The sequence below is a fragment of the Petromyzon marinus genome, unplaced genomic scaffold, assembly GCF_048934315.1.
Source record: "Petromyzon marinus isolate PM22_M1 ecotype Great Lakes invasive population unplaced genomic scaffold, UKy_Petmar_22M1.pri1.0 PM_G_Scaffold_10, whole genome shotgun sequence".
Classification (NCBI taxonomy): Eukaryota; Metazoa; Chordata; class Hyperoartia; order Petromyzontiformes; family Petromyzontidae; genus Petromyzon; species Petromyzon marinus.
The window spans coordinates 3,136,063-3,156,250 of NW_027422651.1; positions in this window are offsets into that span (position 1 = coordinate 3,136,063).

Sequence of the window (20,188 nt, forward strand, 5' to 3'; positions counted from 1 at the left end):
GCTATTTAAGAAGCCTAAGTTGCTGAAATAAGCCTATTTAATAAGCCTATTTAATAAGCCTATTTAATAAGTATTTAATGAGGCTATTTAATAAGCCTATTTAATAAGCCTATTTAATAAGCCTATTTAATACGCCTATTTAATAAACATATTTAATAAGTATTTAATGAGCCTATTTAATAAGCCTATTTATTGAGCCTATTTAATAAGCCTATTTATTGAGCCTATTTAATAAGCCTATTTATTGAGCCTATTTAATAAGCCTATTTATTGAGCCTATTTAATACGCCTATTTAATAAGTCTATTTAATAAGCCTATTTAATAAGCCTATTTATTGAGCCTATTTAATAAGCCTATTTAATAAGCGTATTTATTGAGCCTATTTAATAAGTCTATTTATTAAGCCTATTTAATAGGCCTATTTAATAAATCTAAGTTGCTGAAATAAGCCTATTTAATAAGCCTATTTAATAGGCCTATTTAATAAGCCTAAGTTGCTGAAATAAGGCTATTTAATAAGTCTAAGTTGCTGAAATAAACCTATTTAATAAGCCTAAGTTGCTAAAATAAGCCTATTTAATGAGGCTATTTAATAAGTCTATTTAATAAGCCTATTTAATAAGCCTATTTAATAAGCCTATTTAATGAGCCGATTTATTGAGCCTATTTAATAAGCCTGTTTATTGAGCCTATTTAATAAGCCTATTTATTGAGCCTATTTAATAAGCCGATTTAATAAGTCTATCTAATAAGCCTATTTAATAAGCCTATTTAATAAGCCTATTTATTGAGCCTACTTAATAAGCCTATTTAATAAGCCTATTTATTGAGCCTATTTAATAAGTCTATTTAATAAGCCTATTTAATAAGCCTATTTAATAAGTATTTAATTAGCCTATTTAATAAGTTTATTTAATAAGCCTATTTAATAGGCCTATTTAATAAGTCTAAGTTGCTTAAATAAGCCTATTTAATAAGCCTATTTAATAGGCCTATTTAATAAGCCTAAGTTGCTGAAATAAGCCTATTTAATAAGCCTAAGTTGCTGAATAAGCCTATTTAATAAGCCTAAGTTGCTGAAATAAGCCTATTTAATAAGTCTAAGTTGCTGAAATAAGGCTATTTAATAAGCCTAAGTTGCTGAAATAAGCCTATTTAATAAGCCTAAGTTGCTGAAATAAGGCTATTTAATAAGTCTAAGTTGCTGAAATAAGCCTATTTAATAAGCCTAAGTTGCTGAAATAAGTATATTTAATAAGCATAAGTTGCTGAAATCAGCCTATTTAATGAGTCTAAGTTGCTGAAATAAGGCAATTTAATAAGTCTAAGTTGCTGAAATAAGCCTATTTAATAATCCTATTTAATAAGCCTATTTAATAAGTATTTAATGAGGCTGTTTAATAAGCCTATTTAATAAGCCTATTTAATACGTCTATTTAATAAACATATTTAATAAGTATTTAATGAGCCTATTTAATAAGCCTATTTATTGAGCCTATTTAATAAGCCTATTTATTGAGCCTATTTAATAAGCCTATTTATTGAGCCTATTTAATAAGCCTATTTAATAAGTCTATTTAATAAGCCTATTTAATAAGCCTATTTATTGAGCCTATTTAATAAGCCTATTTAATAAGCCTATTTAATGAGCCTATTTAATAAGTCTATTTAATAAGCCTATTTAATAGGCCTATTTAATAAATCTAAGTTGCTGAAATAAGCCTATTTAATAAGCCTATTTAATAGGCCTATTTAATAAGCCTAAGTTGCTGAAATAAGCCTATTTAATAAGTCTAAGTTGCTGAAATAAGGCTAATTAATAAGCCTAAGTTGCTGAAATAAGCCTATTTAATAAGCCTAAGTTGCTGAAATAAGGCTATTTAATAAGTCTAAGTTGCTGAAATAAGCCTATTTAATACGCCTAAATTGCTGAAATAAGTATATTTAATAAGCATAAGTTGCTGAAATAAGCCTATTTAATAAGTCTAAGTTGCTGAAGTAAGGCTATTTAATAAGTCTAAGTTGCTGAAATAAACCTATTTAATAAGCCTAAGTTGCTAAAATAAGCCTATTTAATGAGGCTATTTAATAAGTCTATTTAATAAGCCTATTTAATAAGCCTATTTAATAAGCCTATTTAATAAGCCTATTTATTGAGCCTATTTAATAAGCCTGTTTATTGAGCCTATATAATAAGCCTATTTATTGAGCCTATTTAATAAGCCTATTTATTGAGCCTATTTAATAAGCTGATTTAATAAGTCTATCTAATAAGCCTATTTAATAAGCCTATTTAATAAGCCTATTTATTGAGCCTACTTAATAAGCCTATTTAATAAGCCTATTTATTGAACCTATTTGATAAGTCTATTTAATAAGCCTATTTAATAAGCCTATTTAATGAGTATTTAATGAGCCTATTTAATAAGTCTATTTAATAAGCCTATTTAATAGGCCTATTTAATAAGTCTAAGTTGCTTAAATAAGCCTATTTAATAAGCCTATTTAATAGGCCTATTTAATAAGCCTAAGTTGCTGAAATAAGCCTATTTAATAAGCCTAAGTTGCTGAATAAGCCTATTTAATAAGCCTAAGTTGCTGAAATAAGCCTATTTAATAAGTCTAAGTTGCGGAAATAAGGCTATTTAATAAGCCTAAGTTGCTGAAATAAGCCTATTTAATAAGCCTAAGTTGCTGAAATAAGGCTATTTAATAAGTCTACGTTGCTGAAATTAGCCTATTTAATAAGCCTAAGTTGCTGAAATAAGTATATTTAATAAGCATAAGTTGCTGAAATCAGCCTTTTTAATGAGTCTAAGTTGCTGAAATAAGGCTATTTAATAAGTCTAAGTTGCTGCAATAAGCCTATTTAATAAGCCTATTTAATAAGCCTATTTAATAAGTATTTAATGAGGCTATTTAATAAGCCTATTTAATAAGCCTATTTAATAAGCCTATTTAATACGCCTATTTAATAAACATATTTAATAAGTATTTAATGAGCCTATTTAATAAGCCTATTTATTGAGCCTATTTAATAAGCCTATTTATTGAGCCTATTTAATAAGCCTATTTATTGAGCCTATTTAATAAGCCTATTTATTGAGCCTATTTAATAAGCCTATTTAATAAGTCTATTTAATAAGCCTATTTAATAAGCCTATTTATTGAGCCTATTTAATAAGCCTATTTAATAAGCCTATTTATTGAGCCTATTTAATAAGTCTATTTAATAAGCCTATTTAATAAGCCTATTTAATAAGTATTTAATGAGCCTATTTAATAAGTCTATTTAATAAGCCTATTTAATAGGCCTATTTAATAAGTCTAAGTTGCTTAAATAAGCCTATTTAATAAGCCTATTTAATAGGCCTATTTAATAAGCCTAAGTTGCTGAAATAAGCCTATTTAATAAGTCTAAGTTGCTGAAATAAGGCTAATTAATAAGCCTAAGTTGCTGAAATAAGCCTATTTAATAAGCCTAAGTTTCTGAAATAAGGCTATTTAATAAGTCTAAGTTGCTGAAATAAGCCTATTTAATACGCCTAAATTGCTGAAATAAGTATATTTAATAAGCATAAGTTGCTGAAATAAGCCTATTTAATAAGTCTAAGTTGCTGAAGTAAGGCTATTTAATAAGTCTAAGTTGCTGAAATAAACCTATTTAATAAGCCTAAGTTGCTAAAATAAGCCTATTTAATGAGGCTATTTAATAAGTCTATTTAATAAGCCTATTTAATAAGCCTATTTAATAAGCCTATTTAATAAGCCTATTTAATAAGCCTATTTATTGAGCCTATTTAATAAGCCTGTTTATTGAGCCTATTTAATAAGCCTATTTATTGAGCCTATTTAATAAGCCTATTTATTGAGCCTATTTAATAAGCCTATTTATTGAGCCTATTTAATACGCCTATTTAATAAGTCTATTTAATAAGCCTATTTAATAAGCCTATTTATTGAGCCTATTTAATAAGCCTATTTAATAAGCGTATTTATTGAGCCTATTTAATAAGTCTATTTATTAAGCCTATTTAATAGGCCTATTTAATAAATCTAAGTTGCTGAAATAAGCCTATTTAATAAGCCTATTTAATAGGCCTATTTAATAAGCCTAAGTTGCTGAAATAAGCCTATTTAATAAGTCTAAGTTGCTGAAATAAGGCTAATTAATAAGCCTAAGTTGCTGAAATAAGCCTATTTAATAAGCCTAAGTTGCTGAAATAAGGCTATTTAATAAGTCTAAGTTGCTGAAATAAGCCTATTTAATACGCCTAAATTGCTGAAATAAGTATATTTAATAAGCATAAGTCGCTGAAATAAGCCTATTTAATAAGTCTAAGTTGCTGAAATAAGGCTATTTAATAAGTCTAAGTTGCTGAAATAAACCTATTTAATAAGCCTAAGTTGCTAAAATAAGCCTATTTAATGAGGCTATTTAATAAGTCTATTTAATAAGCCTATTTAATAAGCCTATTTAATAAGCCTATTTAATGAGCCTATTTATTGAGCCTATTTAATAAGCCTGTTTATTGAGCCTATTTAATAAGCCTATTTATTGAGCCTATTTAATAAGCCTATTTATTGAGCCTATTTAATAAGCCGATTTAATAAGTCTATCTAATAAGCCTATTTAATAAGCCTATTTAATAAGCCTATTTATTGAGCCTACTTAATAAGCCTATTTAATAAGCCTATTTATTGAGCCTATTTAATAAGTCTATTTAATAAGCCTATTTAATAAGCCTATTTAATAAGTATTTAATGAGCCTATTTAATAAGTCTATTTAATAAGCCTATTTAATAGGCCTATTTAATAAGTCTAAGTTGCGGAAATAAGGCTATTTAATAAGCCTAAGTTGCTGAAATAAGCCTATTTAATAAGCCTAAGTTGCTGAAATAAGGCTATTTAATAAGTCTACGTTGCTGAAATTAGCCTATTTAATAAGCCTAAGTTGCTGAAATAAGTATATTTAATAAGCATAAGTTGCTGAAATCAGCCTTTTTAATGAGTCTAAGTTGCTGAAATAAGGCTATTTAATAAGTCTAAGTTGCTGCAATAAGCCTATTTAATAAGCCTATTTAATAAGCCTATTTAATAAGTATTTAATGAGGCTATTTAATAAGCCTATTTAATAAGCCTATTTAATAAGCCTATTTAATACGCCTATTTAATAAACATATTTAATAAGTATTTAATGAGCCTATTTAATAAGCCTATTTATTGAGCCTATTTAATAAGCCTATTTATTGAGCCTATTTAATAAGCCTATTTATTGAGCCTATTTAATAAGCCTATTTATTGAGCCTATTTAATAAGCCTATTTAATAAGTCTATTTAATAAGCCTATTTAATAAGCCTATTTATTGAGCCTATTTAATAAGTCTATTTAATAAGCCTATTTAATAGGCCTATTTAATAAGTCTAAGTTGCTTAAATAAGCCTATTTAATAAGCCTATTTAATAGGCCTATTTAATAAGCCTAAGTTGCTGAAATAAGCCTATTTAATAAGTCTAAGTTGCTGAAATAAGGCTAATTAATAAGCCTAAGTTGCTGAAATAAGCCTATTTAATAAGCCTAAGTTTCTGAAATAAGGCTATTTAATAAGTCTAAGTTGCTGAAATAAGCCTATTTAATACGCCTAAATTGCTGAAATAAGTATATTTAATAAGCATAAGTTGCTGAAATAAGCCTATTTAATAAGTCTAAGTTGCTGAAGTAAGGCTATTTAATAAGTCTAAGTTGCTGAAATAAACCTATTTAATAAGCCTAAGTTGCTAAAATAAGCCTATTTAATGAGGCTATTTAATAAGTCTATTTAATAAGCCTATTTAATAAGCCTATTTAATAAGCCTATTTAATAAGCCTATTTAATAAGCCTATTTATTGAGCCTATTTAATAAGCCTGTTTATTGAGCCTATTTAATAAGCCTATTTATTGAGCCTATTTAATAAGCCTATTTATTGAGCCTATTTAATAAGCCTATTTATTGAGCCTATTTAATACGCCTATTTAATAAGTCTATTTAATAAGCCTATTTAATAAGCCTATTTATTGAGCCTATTTAATAAGCCTATTTAATAAGCGTATTTATTGAGCCTATTTAATAAGTCTATTTATTAAGCCTATTTAATAGGCCTATTTAATAAATCTAAGTTGCTGAAATAAGCCTATTTAATAAGCCTATTTAATAGGCCTATTTAATAAGCCTAAGTTGCTGAAATAAGCCTATTTAATAAGTCTAAGTTGCTGAAATAAGGCTAATTAATAAGCCTAAGTTGCTGAAATAAGCCTATTTAATAAGCCTAAGTTGCTGAAATAAGGCTATTTAATAAGTCTAAGTTGCTGAAATAAGCCTATTTAATACGCCTAAATTGCTGAAATAAGTATATTTAATAAGCATAAGTCGCTGAAATAAGCCTATTTAATAAGTCTAAGTTGCTGAAATAAGGCTATTTAATAAGTCTAAGTTGCTGAAATAAACCTATTTAATAAGCCTAAGTTGCTAAAATAAGCCTATTTAATGAGGCTATTTAATAAGTCTATTTAATAAGCCTATTTAATAAGCCTATTTAATAAGCCTATTTAATGAGCCTATTTATTGAGCCTATTTAATAAGCCTGTTTATTGAGCCTATTTAATAAGCCTATTTATTGAGCCTATTTAATAAGCCTATTTATTGAGCCTATTTAATAAGCCGATTTAATAAGTCTATCTAATAAGCCTATTTAATAAGCCTATTTAATAAGCCTATTTATTGAGCCTACTTAATAAGCCTATTTAATAAGCCTATTTATTGAGCCTATTTAATAAGTCTATTTAATAAGCCTATTTAATAAGCCTATTTAATAAGTATTTAATGAGCCTATTTAATAAGTCTATTTAATAAGCCTATTTAATAGGCCTATTTAATAAGTCTAAGTTGCTTAAATAAGCCTATTTAATAAGCCTATTTAATAGGCCTATTTAATAAGCCTAAGTTGCTGAAATAAGCCTATTTAATAAGCCTAAGTTGCTGAATAAGCCTATTTAATAAGCCTAAGTTGCTGAAATAAGCCTATTTAATAAGTCTAAGTTGCGGAAATAAGGCTATTTAATAAGCCTAAGTTGCTGAAATAAGCCTATTTAATAAGCCTAAGTTGCTGAAATAAGGCTATTTAATAAGTCTAAGTTGCTGAAATTAGCCTATTTAATAAGCCTAAGTTGCTGAAATAAGTATATTTAATAAGCATAAGTTGCTGAAATCAGCCTATTTAATGAGTCTAAGTTGCTGAAATAAGGCTATTTAATAAGTCTAAGTTGCTGAAATAAGCCTATTTAATAAGCCTATTTAATAAGCCTATTTAATAAGTATTTAATGAGGCTATTTAATAAGCCTATTTAATAAGCCTATTTAATAAGCCTATTTAATACGCCTATTTAATAAACATATTTAATAAGTATTTAATGAGCCTATTTAATAAGCCTATTTATTGAGCCTATTTAATAAGCCTATTTATTGAGCCTATTTAATAAGCCTTTTTATTGAGCCTATTTAATAAGCCTATTTATTGAGCCTATTTAATAAGCCTATTTAATAAGTCTATTTAATAAGCCTATTTAATAAGCCTATTTATTGAGCCTATTTAATAAGCCTATTTAATAAGCCTATTTATTGAGCCTATTTAATAGGCCTATTTAATAAGTCTAAGTTGCTTAAATAAGCCTATTTAATAAGCCTATTTAATAGGCCTATTTAATAAGCCTAAGTTGCTGAAATAAACCTATTTAATAAGTCTAAGTTGCTGAAATAAGGCTAATTAATAAGCCTAAGTTGCTGAAATAAGCCTATTTAATAAGCCTAAGTTTCTGAAATAAGGCTATTTAATAAGTCTAAGTTGCTGAAATAAGCCTATTTAATACGCCTAAATTGCTGAAATAAGTATATTTAATAAGCATAAGTTGCTGAAATAAGCCTATTTAATAAGTCTAAGTTGCTGAAGTAAGGCTATTTAATAAGTCTAAGTTGCTGAAATAAACCTATTTAATAAGCCTAAGTTGCTAAAATAAGCCTACTTAATGAGGCTATTTAATAAGTCTATTTAATAAGCCTATTTAATAAGCCTATTTAATAAGCCTATTTAATAAGCCTATTTATTGAGCCTATTTAATAAGCCTGTTTATTGAGCCTATTTAATAAGCCTATTTATTGAGCCTATTTAATAAGCCTATTTATTGAGCCTATTTAATAAGCCGATTTAATAAGGCTATCTAATAAGCCTATTTAATAAGCCTCTTTAATAAGCCTATTTATTGAGCCTACTTAATAAGCCTATTTAATAAGCCTATTTATTGAGCCTATTTAATAAGTCTATTTAATAAGCATATTTAATAAGCCTATTTAATAAGTATTTAATGAGCCTATTTAATAATTCTATTTAATAAGCCTATTTAATAGGCCTATTTAATAAGTCTAAGTTGCTTAAATAAGCCTATTTAATAAGCCTATTTAATAGGCCTATTTAATAAGCCTAAGTTGCTGAAATAAACCTATTTAATAAGCCTAAGTTGCTGAATAAGCCTATTTAATAAGCCTAAGTTGCTGAAATAAGCCTATTTAATAAGTCTAAGTTGCTGAAATAAGGCTATTTATAAGTCTAAGTTGCTGAAATAAGCCTATTTAATAAGGCTATTTAATAAGTCTAAGTTGCTGAAATAAACCTATTTAATAAGCCTAAGTTGCTAAAATAAGCCTATTTAATGAGGCTATTTAATAAGTCTATTTAATAAGCCTATTTAATAAGCCTATTTAATAAGCCTATTTAATAAGCCTATTTAATACGCCTATTTAATAAACATATTTAATAAGTATTTAATGAGCCTATTTAATAAGTCTATTTAATAAGCATTTTAATAAGCCTATTTAATAAATCTATTTAATAAGCCTATTTAATAAGCCTATTTAATAGGCCTATTTAATAAGCCTAAGTTGCTGAAATAAGCCTATTTAATAAGCCTAAGTTGCTGAATAAGCCTATTTAATAAGCCTAAGTTGCTGAAATAAGCCTATTTAATAAGTCTAAGTTGCGGAAATAAGGCTATTTAATAAGCCTAAGTTGCTGAAATAAGCCTATTTAATAAGCCTAAGTTGCTGAAATAAGGCTATTTAATAAGTCTAAGTTGCTGAAATTAGCCTATTTAATAAGCCTACATTGCTGAAATAAGTATATTTAATAAGCATAAGTTGCTGAAATCAGCCTATTTAATGAGTCTAAGTTGCTGAAATAAGGCTATTTAATAAGTCTAAGTTGCTGAAATAAGCCTATTTAATAAGCCTATTTAATAAGCCTATTTAATAAGTATTTAATGAGGCTATTTAATAAGCCTATTTAATAAGCCTATTTAATAAGCCTATTTAATACGCCTATTTAATAAACATATTTAATAAGTATTTAATGAGCCTATTTAATAAGCCTATTTATTGAGCCTATTTAATAAGCCTATTTATTGAGCCTATTTAATAAACCTATTTATTGAGCCTATTTAATAAGCCTATTTATTGAGCCTATTTAATAAGCCTATTTAATAAGTCTATTTAATAAGCCTATTTAATAAGCCTATTTATTGAGCTTATTTAATAAGTCTATTTAATAAGCCTATTTAATAAGCCTATTTAATAAGTATTTAATGAGCCTATTTAATAAGTCTATTTAATAAGCCTATTTAATAAGGCTATTTATTGAGCCTAAGTTGCTGAAATAAGCCTATTTAATAAGCCTATTTAATAGGCCTATTTAATAAGTCTAAGTTGCTGAAATAAGCCTATTTAATAAGCCTAAGTTTCTGAATGAGCCTATTTAATAAGCCTAAGTTGCTGAAATAAGCTTATTTAATAAGCCTAAGTTGCTGAACAAGCCTATTTAATAAGCCTAAGTTGCTGAATAAACCTATTTAATAAGTCTAAGTTGCTGAAATAAGCCTATTCAATAAGGCTATTTAAGAAGCCTAAGTTGCTGAAATAAGCCTATTTAATAAGCCTATTTAATAAGCCTATTTAATAAGTATTTAATGAGGCTATTTAATAAGCCTATTTAATAAGCCTATTTAATAAGCCTATTTAATACGCCTATTTAATAAACATATTTAATAAGTATTTAATGAACCTATTTAATAAGCCTATTTATTGAGCCTATTTAATAAGCCTATTTATTGAGCCTATTTAATAAGCCTATTTATTGAGCCTATTTAATAAGCCTATTTATTGAGCCTATTTAATACGCCTATTTAATAAGTCTATTTAATAAGCCTATTTAATAAGCCTATTTATTGAGCCTATTTAATAAGCCTATTTAATAAGCGTATTTATTGAGCCTATTTAATAAGTCTATTTATTAAGCCTATTTAATAGGCCTATTTAATAAATCTAAGTTGCTGAAATAAGCCTATTTAATAAGCCTATTTAATAGGCCTATTTAATAAGCCTAAGTTGCTGAAATAAGCCTATTTAATAAGTCTAAGTTGCTGAAATAAGGCTAATTAATAAGCCTAAGTTGCTGAAATAAGCCTATTTAATAAGCCTACGTTGCTGAAATAAGGCTATTTAATAAGTCTAAGTTGCTGAAATAAGCCTATTTAATACGCCTAAATTGCTGAAATAAGTATATTTAATAAGCATAAGTCGCTGAAATAAGCCTATTTAATAAGTCTAAGTTGCTGAAATAAGGCTATTTAATAAGTCTAAGTTGCTGAAATAAACCTATTTAATAAGCCTAAGTTGCTAAAATAAGCCTATTTAATGAGGCTATTTAATAAGTCTATTTAATAAGCCTATTTAATAAGCCTATTTAATAAGCCTATTTAATGAGCCTATTTATTGAGCCTATTTAATAAGCCTGTTTATTGAGCCTATTTAATAAGCCTATTTATTGAGCCTATTTAATAAGCCGATTTAATAAGTCTATCTAATAAGCCTATTTAATAAGCCTATTTAATAAGCCTATTTATTGAGCCTACTTAATAAGCCTATTTAATAAGCCTATTTATTGAGCCTATTTAATAAGTCTATTTAATAAGCCTATTTAATAAGCCTATTTAATAAGTATTTAATTAGCCTATTTAATAAGTTTATTTAATAAGCCTATTTAATAGGCCTATTTAATAAGTCTAAGTTGCTTAAATAAGCCTATTTAATAAGCCTATTTAATAGGCCTATTTAATAAGCCTAAGTTGCTGAAATAAGCCTATTTAATAAGCCTAAGTTGCTGAATAAGCCTATTTAATAAGCCTAAGTTGCTGAAATAAGCCTATTTAATAAGTCTAAGTTGCTGAAATAAGGCTATTTAATAAGCCTAAGTTGCTGAAATAAGCCTATTTAATAAGCCTAAGTTGCTGAAATAAGGCTATTTAATAAGTCTAAGTTGCTGAAATAAGCCTATTTAATAAGCCTAAGTTGCTGAAATAAGTATATTTAATAAGCATAAGTTGCTGAAATCAGCCTATTTAATGAGTCTAAGTTGCTGAAATAAGGCTATTTAATAAGTCTAAGTTGCTGAAATAAGCCTATTTAATAATCCTATTTAATAAGCCTATTTAATAAGTATTTAATGAGGCTGTTTAATAAGCCTATTTAATAAGCCTATTTAATAAGCCTATTTAATACGTCTATTTAATAAACATATTTAATAAGTATTTAATGAGCCTATTTAATAAGCCTATTTATTGAGCCTATTTAATAAGCCTATTTATTGAGCCTATTTAATAAGCCTATTTATTGAGCCTATTTAATAAGCCTATTTATTGAGCCTATTTAATAAGCCTATTTAATAAGTCTATTTAATAAGCCTATTTAATAAGCCTATTTATTGAGCCTATTTAATAAGCCTATTTAATAAGCCTATTTAATGAGCCTATTTAATAAGTCTATTTAATAAGCCTATTTAATAGGCCTATTTAATAAATCTAAGTTGCTGAAATAAGCCTATTTAATAAGCCTATTTAATAGGCCTATTTAATAAGCCTAAGTTGCTGAAATAAGCCTATTTAATAAGTCTAAGTTGCTGAAATAAGGCTAATTAATAAGCCTAAGTTGCTGAAATAAGCCTATTTAATAAGCCTAAGTTGCTGAAATAAGGCTATTTAATAAGTCTAAGTTGCTGAAATAAGCCTATTTAATACGCCTAAATTGCTGAAATAAGTATATTTAATAAGCATAAGTTGCTGAAATAAGCCTATTTAATAAGTCTAAGTTGCTGAAGTAAGGCTATTTAATAAGTCTAAGTTGCTGAAATAAACCTATTTAATAAGCCTAAGTTGCTAAAATAAGCCTATTTAATGAGGCTATTTAATAAGTCTATTTAATAAGCCTATTTAATAAGCCTATTTAATAAGCCTATTTAATAAGCCTATTTATTGAGCCTATTTAATAAGCCTGTTTATTGAGCCTATATAATAAGCCTATTTATTGAGCCTATTTAATAAGCCTATTTATTGAGCCTATTTAATAAGCTGATTTAATAAGTCTATCTAATAAGCCTATTTAATAAGCCTATTTAATAAGCCTATTTATTGAGCCTACTTAATAAGCCTATTTAATAAGCCTATTTATTGAACCTATTTGATAAGTCTATTTAATAAGCCTATTTAATAAGCCTATTTAATGAGTATTTAATGAGCCTATTTAATAAGTCTATTTAATAAGCCTATTTAATAGGCCTATTTAATAAGTCTAAGTTGCTTAAATAAGCCTATTTAATAAGCCTATTTAATAGGCCTATTTAATAAGCCTAAGTTGCTGAAATAAGCCTATTTAATAAGCCTAAGTTGCTGAATAAGCCTATTTAATAAGCCTAAGTTGCTGAAATAAGCCTATTTAATAAGTCTAAGTTGCGGAAATAAGGCTATTTAATAAGCCTAAGTTGCTGAAATAAGCCTATTTAATAAGCCTAAGTTGCTGAAATAAGGCTATTTAATAAGTCTACGTTGCTGAAATTAGCCTATTTAATAAGCCTAAGTTGCTGAAATAAGTATATTTAATAAGCATAAGTTGCTGAAATCAGCCTTTTTAATGAGTCTAAGTTGCTGAAATAATGCTATTTAATAAGTTTAAGTTGCTGCAATAAGCCTATTTAATAAGCCTATTTAATAAGACTATTTAATAAGTATTTAATGAGGCTATTTAATAAGCCTATTTAATAAGCCTATTTAATAAGCCTATTTAATACGCCTATTTAATAAACATATTTAATAAGTATTTAATGAGCCTATTTAATAAGCCTATTTATTGAGCCTATTTAATAAGCCTATTTATTGAGCCTATTTAATAAGCCTATTTATTGAGCCTATTTAATAAGCCTATTTATTGAGCCTATTTAATAAGCCTATTTAATGAGTCTATTTAATAAGCCTATTTAATAAGCCTATTTATTGAGCCTATTTAATAAGCCTATTTAATAAGCCTATTTATTGAGCCTATTTAATCAGTCTATTTAATAAGCCTATTTAATAAGCCTATTTAATAAGTATTTAATGAGCCTATTTAATAAGTCTATTTAATAAGCCTATTTAATAGGCCTATTTAATAAGTCTAAGTTGCTTAAATAAGCCTATTTAATAAGCCTATTTAATAGGCCTATTTAATAAGCCTAAGTTGCTGAAATAAGCCTATTTAATAAGTCTAAGTTGCTGAAATAAGGCTAATTAATAAGCCTAAGTTGCTGAAATAAGCCTATTTAATAAGCCTAAGTTTCTGAAATAAGGCTATTTAATAAGTCTAAGTTGCTGAAATAAGCCTATTTAATACGCCTAAATTGCTGAAATAAGTATATTTAATAAGCATAAGTTGCTGAAATAAGCCTATTTAATAAGTCTAAGTTGCTGAAGTAAGGCTATTTAATAAGTCTAAGTTGCTGAAATAAACCTATTTAATAAGCCTAAGTTGCTAAAATAAGCCTATTTAATGAGGCTATTTAATAAGTCTATTTAATAAGCCTATTTAATAAGCCTATTTAATAAGCCTATTTAATAAGCCTATTTATTGAGCCTATTTAATAAGCCTGTTTATTGAGCCTATTTAATAAGCCTATTTATTGTGCCTATTTAATAAGCCTATTTATTGAGCCTATTTAATAAGCCGATTTAATAAGTCTATCTAATAAGCCTATTTAATAAGCCTATTTAATAAGCCTATTTATTGAGCCTACTTAATAAGCCTATTTAATAAGCCTATTTATTGAGCCTATTTAATAAGTCTATTTAATAAGCATATTTAATAAGCCTATTTAATAAGTATTTAATGAGCCTATTTAATAAGTCTATTTAATAAGCCTATTTAATAGGCCTATTTAATAAGTCTAAGTTGCTTAAATAAGCCTATTTAATAAGCCTATTTAATAGGCCTATTTAATAAGCCTAAGTTGCTGAAATAAGCCTATTTAATAAGCCTAAGTTGCTGAATAAGCCTATTTAATAAGCCTAAGTTGCTGAAATAAGCCTATTTAATAAGTCTAAGTTGCTGAAATATGGCTATTTAATAAGTCTAAGTTGCTGAAATAAGCCTATTTAATAAGGCTATTTAATAAGTCTAAGTTGCTGAAATAAACCTATTTAATAAGCCTAAGTTGCTAAAATAAGCCTATTTAATGAGGCTATTTAATAAGTCTATTTAATAAGCCTATTTAATAAGCCTATTTAATAAGCCTATTTAATACGCCTATTTAATACGCCTATTTAATAAACATATTTAATAAGTATTTAATGAGCCTATTTAATAAGTCTATTTAATAAGCATTTTAATAAGCCTATTTAATAAATCTATTTAATAAGCCTATTTAATAAGTCTATTTAATAAGTCTATTTAATAAGCCTATTTAATAAGTATTTAATGAGCCTATTTAATAAGCCTATTTATTGAGCCTATTTAATAAGCCTATTTATTGAGCCTATTTAATAAGCCTATTTAATAAGTCTATTTAATAAGCCTATTTAATAAGCCTATTTAATAAGCCTATTTAATAAGCCTATTAATAAGCCTATTTATTGAGCCTATTTAATAAGTCTATTTAATAAGCCTACTTAATAAGCCTATTTAATAAGTATTTAATGAGCCTATTTAATAAGTCTATTTAATAAGCCTATTTAATAAGGCTATTTAATGAGCCTAAGTTGCTGAAATAAGCCTATTTAATAAGCCTATTTAATAGGCCTATTTAATAAATCTAAGTTGCTGAAATAAGCCTATTTAATAAGCCTAAATTTCTGAATGAGCCTATTTAATAAGCCTAAGTTGCTGAAATAAGCTTATTTAATAAGCCTAAGTTGCTGAACAAGCCTATTTAATAAGCCTAAGTTGCTGAACAATCCTATTTAATAAGCCTAAGTTGCTGAATAAACCTATTTAATAAGTCTAAGTTGCTGAAATAAGCCTATTCAATAAGGCTATTTAATAAGCCTAAGTTGCTGAAATAAGTCTATTTAATAAGTCTATTTAATAAGCCTATTTAATAAGCCTATATAATAAGCCTATTTATTGAGGCTATTTAATAGGCCTATTTAATAAGCCTATTTTTTGAGCCTATTTAATAAGTCTATTTAATAAGCCTATTTAATAAGCCTATTTAATAAGTATTTAATGAGCCTATTTAATAAGTCTATTTAATAAGCCTATTTAATAGGCCTATTTAATAAGTCTAAGTTGCTGAAATAAGGCTATTTAATAAGCCTAAGTTGCTGAAATAAGCCTATTTAATAAGCCTAAGTTGCTGAAATAAGGCTATTTAATAAGTCTAAGTTGCTGAAATAAGCATATTTAATAAGCCTAAGTTGCTGAAATAAGTATATTTAATAAGCATAAGTTGCTGAAATAAGCCTATTTAATGAGTCTAAGTTGCTGAAATAAGGCTATTTAATAAGTCTAAGTTGCTGAAATAAGCCTTTTTAATCAGCGTAAGTTGCTGAAATAAGCCTATTTAATAAGCTCAAGTTGCTGAAATAAGCCTACCTAATTAGGCTATTTAATAAGCCTAAGTTGCTAAAATAAGCCTATTTAATAAGCGTAAGTTGCTGAAATAAGGCTATTTAATAAGACTAAGTTGCTGAAATAAGCCTATTTAACAAACCTAAGTTGCTGAAATAAGCCTATTTAATAAGCCTATTTAATAAGCCTATTTAATAAGCCTATTTAATAAGCCTATTTAATAAGTCTATTTAATAAGTCAATTTAAAAAGCCTATTTAATAAGCCTATTTAATAAGCCTATTTATTGAGCCTACTTAATAAGCCTATTTAATAAGCCTATTTATTGAGCCTATTTAATAAGTCTATTTAATAAGCCTATTTAATAAGCATATTTAATAAGTATTTAATGAGCCTATTTAATAAGTCTATTTAATAAGCCTATTTAATAGGCCTATTTAATAAGCCTAAGTTGCTGAAATAAGCCTATTTAATAAGCCTAAGTTGCTGAATAAGCCTATTTAATAAGCCAAAGTTGCTGAAATAAGCCTATTTAATAAGTCTAAGTTGCTGAAATAAGGCTATTTAATAAGCCTAAGTTGCTGAAATAAGCCTATTTAATAAGCCTAAGTTGCTGAAATAAGGCTATTTAATAAGTCTAAGTTGCTGAAATAAGCCTATTTAATAAGCCTAAGTTGCTGAAATAAGTATATTTAATAAGCATAAGTTGCTGAAATAAGCCTATTTAATGAGTCTAAGTTGCTGAAATAAGGCTATTTAATAAGTCTAAGTTGCTGAAATAAGCCTTTTTAATCAGCGTAAGTTGCTGAAATAAGCCTATTTAATAAGCCCAAGTTGCTGAAATAAGCCTACTTAATTAGGCTATTTAATAAGCCTAAGTTGCTAAAATAAGCCTATTTAATAAGCGTAAGTTGCTGAAATAAGGCTATTTAATAAGACTAAGTTGCTGAAATAATCCTATTTAATAAACCTAAGTTGCTGAAATAAGCCTATTTAATAACCCTATTTAATAAGCCTAAGTTGCTGAAATAAGCCTATTTAATAAGCCTATTTAATATGCCTATTTTTTGTGCCTATTTAATAAGCCTGTTTATTGAGCCTATTTAATAAGCCTATTTATTGAGCCTATTTAATAAGCCTATTTATTGAGCCTATTTAATAAGCCGATTTAATAAGTCTATCTAATAAGCCTATTTAATAAGCCTATTTAATAAGCCTATTTATTGAGCCTACTTAATAAGCCTATTTAATAAGCCTATTTATTGAGCCTATTTAATAAGTCTATTTAATAAGCCTATTTAATAAGCCTATTTAATAAGTATTTAATGAGCCTATTTAATAAGTCTATTTAATAAGCCTATTTAATAGGCCTATTTAATAAGTCTAAGTTGCTTAAATAAGCATATTTAATAAGCCTATTTAATAGGCCTATTTAATAAGCCTAAGTTGCTGAAATAAGCCTATTTAATAAGCCTAAGTTGCTGAATAAGCCTATTTAATAAGCCAAAGTTGCTGAAATAAGCCTATTTAATAAGTCTAAGTTGCTGAAATAAGGCTATTTAATAAGCCTAAGTTGCTGAAATAAGCCTATTTAATAAGCCTAAGTTGCTGAAATAAGGCTATTTAATAAGTCTAAGTTGCTGAAATAAGCCTATTTAATAAGCCTAAGTTGCTGAAATAAGTATATTTAATAAGCATAAGTTGCTGAAATAAGCCTATTTAATGAGTCTAAGTTGCTGAAATAAGGCTATTTAATAAGTCTAAGTTGCTGAAATAAGCCTTTTTAATCAGCGTAAGTTGCTGAAATAAGCCTATTTAATAAGCCCAAGTTGCTGAAATAAGCCTACTTAATTAGGCTATTTAATAAGCCTAAGTTGCTAAAATAAGCCTATTTAATAAGCGTAAGTTGCTGAAATAAGGCTATTTAATAAGACTAAGTTGCTGAAATAAGCCTATTTAATAAACCTAAGTTGCTGAAATAAGCCTATTTAATAAGCCTATTTAATAAGCCTATTTAATAAGCCTATTTATTGAGCCTACTTAATAAGCCTATTTAATAAGCCTATTTATTGAGCCTATTTAATAAGTCTATTTAATAAGCCTATTTAATAAGCATAATTAATAAGTATTTAATGAGCCTATTTAATAAGTCTATTTAATAAGCCTATTTAATAGGCCTATTTAATAAGCCTAAGTTGCTGAAATAAGCCTATTTAATAAGCCTAAGTTGCTGAATAAGCCTATTTAATAAGCCAAAGTTGCTGAAATAAGCCTATTTAATAAGTCTAAGTTGCTGAAATAAGCCTATTTAATAAGCCTAAGTTGCTGAAATAAGCCTATTTAATAAGCCTAAGTTGCTGAAATAAGTATATTTAATAAGCATAAGTTGCTGAAATAAGCCTATTTAATGAGTCTAAGTTGCTGAAATAAGGCTATTTAATAAGTCTAAGTTGCTGAAATAAGCCTTTTTAATCAGCGTAAGTTGCTGAAATAAGCCTATTTAATAAGCCCAAGTTGCTGAAATAAGCCTACTTAATTAGGCTATTTAATAAGCCTAAGTTGCTAAAACAAGCCTATTTAATAAGCGTAAGTTGCTGAAATAAGGCTATTTAATAAGACTAAGTTGCTGAAATAAGCCTATTTAATAAACCTAAGTTGCTGAAATAAGCCTATTTAATAAGCCTATTTAATAAGCCTAAGTTGCTGAAATAAGCCTATTTAATAAGCCTATTTAATAAGCCTATTTTTTGTGCCTATTTAATAAGCCTGTTTATTGAGCCTATTTAATAAGCCTATTTATTGAGCCTATTTAATAAGCCTATTTAATAAGCCTATTTAATAAGTCTATTTAATAAGTCAATTTAAAAAGCCTATTTAATAAGCCTATTTAATAAGCCTATTTATTGAGCCTACTTAATAAGCCTATTTAATAAGCCTATTTATTGAGCCTATTTAATAAGTCTATTTAATAAGCCTATTTAATAAGCCTATTTAATAAGTATTTAATGAGCCTATTTAATAAGTCTATTTAATAAGCCTATTTAATAGGCCTATTTAATAAGTCTAAGTTGCTGAAATAAGCCTATTTAATAAGCCTATTTAATAGGCCTATTTAATAAGCCTAAGTTGCTGAAATAAGCATATTTAATAAGCCTAAGTTGCTGAATAAGCCTATTTAATAAGCCAAAGTTGCTGAAATAAGCCTATTTAATAAGTCTAAGTTGCTGAAATAAGGCTATTTAATAAGCCTAAGTTGCTGAAATAAGCCTATTTAATAAGCCTAAGTTGCTGAAATAAGGCTATTTAATAAGTCTATGTTGCTGAAATAAGCCTATTTAATAAGCCTAAGTTGCTGAAATAAGTATATTTAATAAGCATAAGTTGCTGAAATAAGCCTATTTAATGAGTCTAAGTTGCTGAAATAAGGCTATTTAATAAGTGTAAGTTGCTGAAATAAGCCTTTTTAATCAGCGTAAGTTGCTGAAATAAGCCTATTTAATAAGCCCAAGTTGCTGAAATAAGCCTACTTAATTAGGCTATTTAATAAGCCTAAGTTGCTAAAATAAGCCTATTTAATAAGCGTAAGTTGCTGAAATAAGGTTATTTAATAAGACTAAGTTGCTGAAATAAGCCTATTTAATAAACCTAAGTTGCTGAAATAAGCCTATTTAATAAGCCTATTTAATAGGCCTATTTAATAAGTCTAAGTTGCTGAAATAAGCCTATTTAATAAGCCTAAGTTGCTGAATAAGCCTATTTAATAAGCCTAAGTTGCTGAAATAAGCCTATTTAATAAGTCTAAGTTTCTGAAATAAGGCTATTTAATAAGCCTAAGTTGCTGAAATAAGGCTATTTAATAAGTTTAAGTTGCTGAAATAAGCCTATTTAATAAGCCTAAGTTGCTGAAATAAGCCTATTTAATAAGGCTATTTAATGAGCCTAAGTTGCTGAAATAAGCCTATTTAATAAGCCTAAGTTTCTGAACTAAGCCTAATTAAAAAGGTATATTTAATAAGTCTAAGTTGCTGAAATAAACCTATTTAAAAATGCTATTTAATAAGCCTAAGTTGCTGAAATAAACCTGTTTAATAAGGCTATTTAATAAGCATAAGTTGCTGAAATAAGCTTATTTAATAAGCCTAAGTTGCTGAAATAAGCCTATTTAATAAGGCTATTTAATAAGTCTAAGTTGCTGAAATAAACCTATTTAATAAGCCTAAGTTGCTAAAATAAGCC